Source organism: Hemitrygon akajei, chromosome 1 (assembly GCF_048418815.1).
Source record: "Hemitrygon akajei chromosome 1, sHemAka1.3, whole genome shotgun sequence".
Classification (NCBI taxonomy): Eukaryota; Metazoa; Chordata; class Chondrichthyes; order Myliobatiformes; family Dasyatidae; genus Hemitrygon; species Hemitrygon akajei.
In genome coordinates this window covers 62,690,206-62,697,374 of record NC_133124.1, presented here as the reverse complement: position 1 = coordinate 62,697,374, position 7,169 = coordinate 62,690,206, and the positions used below count along the sequence as shown (strand labels likewise).

The 7,169-nt window shown below is 43.4% G+C and overlaps 1 long non-coding RNA gene across 1 annotated transcript in view; it reads left to right on the top strand.

The window, feature by feature from the left end:
- Positions 1-2,290: 2,290 nt before the first annotated feature.
- The window catches only part of LOC140731135 (uncharacterized), a 36,457-nt gene continuing 31,578 nt past the window's right edge, over positions 2,291-7,169 (top strand). Inside the window, exon 1 of the long non-coding RNA XR_012099733.1 lies at positions 2,291-2,342. This is a non-coding gene — a long non-coding RNA (uncharacterized lncRNA). The remainder of the gene's footprint in view (positions 2,343-7,169) is intronic.

Below are 7,169 nucleotides of genomic sequence, written 5' to 3'. Positions count from 1 at the left end.
GATGATAGTGCCAATTCATTGGGGAATCGACTCACTTGTTTGCAAGGCCCAGGAGCAAGGGGAGATTCCCTAGAAAAGTCCTCCAGATTGTCAGTTCATCCCAAGTTCCACCAGCTCTCAGGTACTTCAATGGGGACACGCGTCAAGAATGACCACTCACCCAGGGATTGCCAGGGCCCTCGAGTTCATTACGAGAAGACACCTGGTGGCCTGGAATGGTGTTAGATGTCTGACAATACATGTAGGCTCGCAAGGTGTGTGCCCAGAACAAGGAGCCCCACATCCAACCTCAAGGGCTTCTTCACCCTCTACCTGTTCCAGACAGACCATGGGCACACATCTCCATGGACTTTGTCACAGGTCTTCCACTTTCCAAGGGAAAGACAGTCATCATGGTAATTGTAGAAGGCCTGCAAATACATTGCCTTAGTCAATTACCATCTGCAGTGGAGAAGGTCAAAATTGTCCTGCACTAGGTCTTCAGGTCCACGGATTTCTGGTGGATGTTGTGTCGGATCGTGGTCCTCAATTCATGTCATGTTTTTGGAGGGCACTCTGTATGCTGACTGGGCCAACAGTGAGTCTTTCCTCTGGGTCTCACCTAAAGTCCAATGCCAGATGGAGTGGATGAACCAGGATATGGAACAGACCCTGAGATGCCTGGCCTCCGAGAAACCAGATGACCATTTGATGTGGGAAGGAGGTTGCCCACAACACGTTATAGCATTCTGTGTATGGAATGTCCCAGTCGAATGCCAAGTTGGGTATTCTCCGCCACTCTTTCCTGAGCAGGAGGCTGAGGTTGGGATTCCTGCAGCCAAAGATATCATCTGATGCTGCAAGGAAAAATTTAAAAAAAAATTTAAGAAAAAATCAGGGAGATATTAAGAAAAAGTGAGATTTTTAGTTGGCTTCTACCCTGAAATCTGAAATAAAGGCTAACCTCAAGAGGAGACAGGGTCCAGCTTTGCAGCCTGGGCAATGTTTGGCTGTCTAGTCAGGACTTGCATCTCCATGTGGAGTCTAGGAAATTGGCAGCCAAGCTCAATAAAACCTTCAAAGTTCTCAAGGAAGTAAACCTGGTGGCTTACACCTTGCAACTCCCAACGACCCTCAAGATCAATCCCACCTTCCATATTTCCAAATTAAAACGTGTAAACACCAGTCCTGTTACTCTACAACCATCAGTTCTGCCAGCACCCAGGTTTGTCAGTGGGAGAACAGCTCTTCAGTGTAAAAAGAATTCTGGATTCACAAACTGTTCAGGGGATTCAGCAGTTCCTTGTGGACTGGGAAGGATTCAGACCCAAGGAATGGTGCTGGTTTCCTGACAGGGAAATCTTGGACCCAGCTCTCATCCATGACTATCATCATTGTCTCTCCGAGCAGCCAGGGCCAACAGGAGTGAGCTGTAAACGAAGGGATCCTGTTACAATACGCACCTGACCCCTCCAGCTTCTGTGGTTTAGATGCTCTAACTCTCTGGAATATGGATAGCTGGCTTCAAAGATTCAGGCCCACCCCTGTAATTAGTGGAGCCAGGATTTTAATAGTTAAAGAACACCTAAACTGAAGTTCTGTGTTCAATTGTTGGCTCAACTTTGGATTCTCCTCTCGCATCTACTTTAGAACCCTGTCTGTTTCAGTCTCGTATCATGTCTCGATTCTGGTTTTGGATACTCCAGTACTTGGGTGCTAACTATCCTTGCCTAGGTCTCTTATAACAGTGCCGTGATTTAAAGAGAAGTGAAAATCGTATTAGTACAGTAATTCAAAAAATGCAGATGCTGGCAAGCTGAAATAAAAAAACAAAATGTACTATAGACATTCAGCAGGTCTGGCAGTAATTGTTACAAGAGAATAAAGTTAATATTTCAAATGTATTTCTTTTTGAAATGTGACATATTTGCCCAACCTCTGCAATGCTAGGCCTAAGGAAGCTAGGGCTGGGATGTGAAGTTAATGAGACTCATTTGCTTTCAAGCATAGTCCTGGAATACCGTATATACAGTGTGATCAGATGTACTGGTGTTCAAAGAGCATGATTTTAGCTGAAGGGGGAGATGGGGGATTGTGATTATCAGAAATGATAGTCCAGGCAGACTTTACAACTACAAAAAACAATTGACTTAGAAGTTCTGTAACCAAGGCAGCACTAATGTTGGGACATAACCATGCTTTCCCTCTGAAATCCCAGTTTCCAGCACTGGTATGAGCCTGAACCCAGCATTTTCCAGCCTGCCTCCTGAGCTGGTTGTTTCTAGTCTGTTCCTGTGGATTTATCCAGGCGCCTGCCTGCTGAGGTTGCGATAGGAACAGCTGTTCCACTAAGACTCCATCAGGTAGGAAAAAGATTAGTACCGTAGTTAATTTTTATTTGTTTCAATTGGTTTTAAATTTTTTGTAAATATGTACAGTATTTAGAGCATTAATTGTAAAAGAATTGAAAAATACATTTTTAATTTTTAACAATTACTTATTTTTTTAAGCAAGTCCTCAGCAGAGCTACCATTAACACTGGTAGCTTGGACATCTGGTGAGCCGGGGGGGGGGTAAGTCCTCAGAAGCCATCAAAGTGTTTTATGAGAGCAGCAAGCTTCCTGTACAGAGAAAGCCTGCATGCTGTACTCCGCTGTGTTGTAGCTCCGGACTCAGTGCTGTGCTTGTACCAGGTTTAACTTAGCACCTGGGTCATTGCCAGAACTAACAATATGACCTGGACCAGGAATTTGGCAATTCTGAGACAACAGAAGACCTGCAGCAACAATTTTAAAAGTGCATTTTGATTGTTTCCTGACTTGATTCCTGTATTGAGAATAAATATGTAATTAAGTTCTGTCCCCATTAATTATTTTCCTTATTGAAACATAAACTAAGAAAGAAAGGAAGAATGAAATGCAGATGCTCCTGTCTACGTCAGAGGTGCTGAGATTGAGGGAGTTGAGAGCTTTAACTTTCTTGGAGTGAATATCACCAGCAGGCTGCCCTAGTCCAACCATGTAAATGCCAGGGCCGAGAAAGCAAACTAACAACTTTACTTCCTCATGCGACTAAAGAAACTCGGCACGTCCCTTTGACCCTCATCAATTTGCATCAATGCAGCATAGAAATCATCCTATCCAGATGCAATGTGGCTTGTTGTGGCAACTGCTCTGCCTGTCGGTGCAACAAAGCGCAGAGAGTTGTGGACATAGCTTGACACAGCCAGGAGACTGGCCTCCCCCTCATGTGCTGTCTATTCTTTTCACTTCTGAAGTAAATCAGCCAGCATAATCAAAGACCACACCCACAATGGACATTCTCTGCCCCCTCCTCCCATCAGACAAAGGATACAAAATCCTGAAAGCACATACCACCAGGCTCAAGGACACTGTTATAGGGCCATTGAATGGTTCCCTAGCACGATAAGATGGATTCCTGACCTCACAAACTGCCTCGTAATGTCCTTGCATCTCATTTTCCACCTGCATTACATTTTCTTTGTAACTGTGACTCTTGATCCTTCATTCCGTTATTGTTCTACCTCGAACTACCTTGATGCACGACTGTTGTGCATTGATGTGCACGAGCAGTAAGCAAGACAAATGTTTCATTGTACCTCAGTACCCATGATACTAATAAACCAATCTACCAATTTCTTAATGATTCTTAATGGGAGAATTTTTGATATACATGACATCTAAACACTTACAATTAACAAACTAACCAGATTATCATATGAACAGAGGGAACTGCACCATTATTCTAATAGTCATTTTCTTTCAATGAAACACTTTCTCACTTTGAAAAGACACTATTCTTTACTAGAATTCTGATTTTCTAAGTACATTGAAACAACGCATGGACGCTACATCACTACTTTTTGCTCTCTTTTTGCACTACTTGTTTAATTTAATTCCTTACATGTGTATTTCTTCATGTGTTTTATAGTTTATTTTTATGTATTGCATAGTACTGCTGCCGCAAATCAACACATTTTACAACATACCCTTAGTGAGCTCTTTATTAGGTACACCTGTACACCTGTTCATTAATGTAAATATCTAATCACCCAATCACGTCACAGCAGCTCAATGCATGCAGACATGGTCACAAAGTTCAGTTGTTATTCAGACAAAACAACAGAATGGAGAAGGAATGTGATCTAAATGACTTTGACAGTGAAATGATTGTTGGTGCCAAACAGGGTGGTTTGAGTATCTCAGAAACTGCTGATCTCCTGGGATTTGCACACACAAAAATCTCTGGCATTTACAGAGAATTGTATGAAAAACAAAGAAACATCTAATGAGCTGCAGTTCTGTGGGTGAAGACGCCTTGTTAACGAGAAAGGTCAGAGTAGAGTGGCCAGATTAGTTCAAACTGATAGGAAAGCGACAGTAACTCATCATGTTACAACAATGGTGTGCAGAAGAGCATCTCTGAATACACAACACATCGAAGCTTGCAGTGGATGGACTATAGCAGCCAAAGGCCACAAATATGCACTCAGGGGTCACTTTATTAAGTAGAGGAGGTACCAAATAAAGGGTCACCAAGTGTATGCCGGGGATGTTAAACCTGATTCTGATTCGCTCTCCCTTTTACATATATCTGAATTCACAGCACTTTCCCCCCCCGAGCTTCTCAATGTTCAGAGATATTTCTGCATGATCCATGTAATAATTCTTATTCTAGCTCATTGTTTATAGAGCTGTTTCACTCATGTAGACTCTGCTCAGAAAGTGGGAATTCCTGATCCACAGTTATTTTGATTTGAGAGATTAATTGCAGTTTCTTTTCAAGCACTGGAGTGAAGAAAATAAGTTGGGTAGCCTTTTTAAGCCTGAGTACGTCCAACCCTTAATATGATTTGGAAGTTATTTGAAGGGTTACTGTTATATTTTGTACAATATATGTTAGCTCAGTTGATCTACATATCTTAGGTATGCATATTTAATTAATTTTCAAGCTTAAGCAGAACAGAAGTCAACTTGTTTCATTAGCATGGATGACGGATTCACACAAAATTACTGAAATGCTGATATTATCATATTATGCATATTAATTGTGTAATTCTTGATGCTTATTGTAGTATCACATCAGCTAATATTCAACAGCACTGCAAATTAATTGGATTAATTAATGATATATTAGCGATATAATTTAAGATGAATATGCATTGTAAAATGTTCTCTGTCATGTGTGTTATTGCATACTAATTTCAGATACAGTGAGTTGTTCATCAAAGCTTTTGATCTGCCCCTTCAAAATATGCTTACAGTGCTTCTTATTCATACATGCTTATTCGCTTATTTTTGATCATTTGAAGTAATTTGTATAAAAAAAGAAGATGCCTGAAACATTTAACAGTCAGGCAGCATCTGTGGAAGCGAGCAGAGTTGAAAAGGTGACAGTTATTTCTTCAACAGTTTAAACGGGGCACAACTGAGCAAGCGTGTGGAGGTCGGCCAGTGAGAACAGCAGGAAGAGTTTAAAAAGAAGACAGCTTTACAGAGCGGGCATTCGAGGAGTGGGAGTCAGAGTAGAGGGAGACAGAGTAGGAAGGCTTTGGCTCAACAGGGCTTCGGTGATAACGAGTCGAGGCAAGGTAGGTTATCTGTTTAGAATACAGACAGAAAGAATGTATGTGAAGCTGGTTTTCTGTACTCGCTGTCAGATGTGGGAGGTGCTGGAGACTCCCAGCCTCCCAGATGGCCACACCTGCACCGGGTGTGTCGAGCTACAGCTCCTTAGGGGCTGCATTAGGGAAGTGGGAATGCAGCTCGATGACCTTTGCATTGTCAGGGAGAGCGAGGAGGTGATAGAAAGGAGTTATAGGCAGGTAGTGATACAGGGGCTTCGAGAGACAGATAAGGAGAGGGAAGGACAAGAAGCAGGTGCCAGAGAGTACCCCAGTGGTTGTCCCCCTTAACAATAAGTACTCCTGTTTGAGTACTGTTGGGGGGGGGGGGGTGGAACAGCCTACCAGGGGGGAACAACAGTGGCCATGCCTCTGGCACAGAGTCTGGCCCCGTGGCTCAGAAGGGTAGGGAAAGGAAGACGATGGCAGCAGTGATAGGGGACTCTATAGTTAGGGGGTCAGACAGGCAATTCTGTGGATGCAGGGAAGAAACTCTGATAGCAGTTTGCCTTCCGGGAGTCCAGGATGTTTCTGATTGCATCCACAATATCTTGAGGTGGGAAGGAGAACAGCCAGAGGTCGTGGTACATATTAGTACAAACGACATAGGTAGGAAAAGGGAAGAGGTTCTGAAAGCAAACTACAGGGAGTTAGGAAGGAAATTGAGAAGCAGGACCACAAACCACAAAGGTAGTCATCTTGGGATTACTGCCTGTGCTACGCGACAGTGAGTACAGGAATAGAATGAGGTGGAGGATAAATGCGTGGCTGAGGGATTGGAGTGGGGGCAGGGATTCTGATTTCTGGATCATTGGGATATCTTCTGGGGCAGGTGTGACCTGTACAAAAAGGACAGGTTGCACTTGAATCCCAGGGGGACCAATATTCAGGCGGGAAGGCTTGCAAAGGCTATTGGGGAGAGCTTAAACTAGAATTGCTAGGGGGTGGGAACCAAACTGAAGTGACGGAGGAAAGGGAGCTTGGCTCACAAATAGAGAAAGCTTGGAGACAGTGCGAAAGGGAGGATAGGTTGGTGATAGAGAAGGGACGCACTGTGTCTATTTTAATGCGAGGGGTATTATGAATAAAGTGGATGAGCTTAGAGTGTGGATCAGCACTTGGAGCCATGACGTTGTGGCCATTACAGAGACTTGGGTGGTGCAGGGGTAGGACTGGCTACTTCAAGTGCCAGGTTTTAGATGTTTCAGAAAGGCCAGGGAGGGAGGCAAAAGAGGTCGGGGCGTGGCACTGTTGATCAGAGATAATGTCACGGCTGCAGAAAAGGAGGAAGTCATGGAGGGGTGTTCTATGGAGTCTCTGTGGTGGAAGTTAGGAATAAAAAGGGGTCAATAACTCTACTGGGTGTTTTTTATAGACCACTCAATAATAACAGGAACATCGAGGAGCAGATAAGGAGACAGATTCTGGAAAGGTGTAATAATAGCAGGGTTGTTGTGATGGGATTTTAATTTCCCAAATATTGATTGGCATCTCCCAAGAGTGTGGTGGTTTAGATGTGGTGGAGTTTGTTAGGTGTGTTCAGGAA